Below are 1277 nucleotides of genomic sequence, written 5' to 3'. Positions count from 1 at the left end.
CCCCAGGTAGAAAGTCATACCCAATACCAGCCATACTATGATCCCAAGACAGCAAAGGCAACCCTCTCACTCTCCCAAAAGAAGAGCAGACATTCCTTAAACTGGGATCATAAATCATGTAAATATGTTTTCTCTTGATTCCCTCTGGATGTGGGGGACTTGAGGGTTTTGTGAGAGCGTATTAAGGGCATTGCCCTGTAATTAGCAAAATACTTGGGATTTGTGCTGCTGTTGAAAGTCTCGTGGCTAGCCAGGATAGGGTGAGAAGGACTGGAAGAGAAACAGCACGCTTGTGGATACCCTGAGTCTATCAAAAGGGATATGAGGCTGACCTTCTAGGCACAGCTTTGAGAAAATGCTGCACAATCAAGGAAGACTGGGTTCTGAGCAGATTGTACATTGCACTGGGGGCCCATTAGTTCACCACAGAGGTGGAGCATGTACCTCTGAGGCTGGCATGGCTGCCTGAAATGGAACTTTGAACTGCCATCCCATAAGCAGCAATCCAGGTTGGAATCTGTGCCTCAGGAAAGGCTGCTTGGTGGAGGTCAGGACGGATTCTGCCCTCAGCCACATTGGCAATTGTGTAGGTGGCCATGCAGGTATACATAGGAGAACAGGGGCAACATTGGCAGGTGCTGGACGGGAGTCTCTTGCTGCCCTTCCTCCTTCCCCTGCTGCTCCAGAATTTTGGCAGTGCTTTGCACTTCAGGAGCACCCAGCAGGCTATGCCTCAACATTATTCTCCTCGTTCCAGAGAAGATGTCCTCATTGCTGAATTTGTCTCCATTGTCTATGCTGAACTGACTTTACACAAATTCATGATGCAGCCAAGCTCCTCCAGTAATGTATAGTAAGTTGCATTTCATAGGTTTGAGGGACCAGTGGGCCTTTTTTATGAGCTGATTTAGAGCATTCTGGTACAGACCATTGCAGTGCAGATTCAGGATGAGGGTTTATGACCATGCTGGGATGCATGTCAATGAATGACTGCAATCTAAGATGATTTGCAAGTGTGAATGGTCTGACACCTCAGTGAGACCTTGCACTTCGCTTCTGATGTAACACTTTGCATTTGGGTCTGTTCAGAGATTGAGCCACAAATCATCAAGTGCTCAGCAGTCAAGTTGGTAGAGCTGAGGCGTAGGACTCATGAGATACTTCTGTACCTGGAAACATTTTTATTAATTTGATTGAATTGTTGTGAATTACACAGCCATCTTCGACAATTGGGTGGTCCAGAAATGAAATGAATCATAACCAAATCAAATTGTTGA

The 1277-nt window shown here is 46.2% G+C and overlaps 1 pseudogene; it reads left to right on the top strand.

Annotated features, from left to right (window-relative positions):
* Nucleotides 1-728: 728 nt before the first annotated feature.
* LOC123025538 overlaps nucleotides 729-1277 on the top strand; it is a 7999-nt pseudogene continuing 7450 nt past the window's right edge.

Source organism: Varanus komodoensis, unplaced genomic scaffold (genome assembly GCF_004798865.1).
Source record: "Varanus komodoensis strain SLA01 unplaced genomic scaffold, ASM479886v1 scaffold2731, whole genome shotgun sequence".
Taxonomy (NCBI): domain Eukaryota; kingdom Metazoa; phylum Chordata; class Lepidosauria; order Squamata; family Varanidae; genus Varanus; species Varanus komodoensis.
This window is presented reverse-complemented; position numbering and strand designations above follow the sequence as displayed.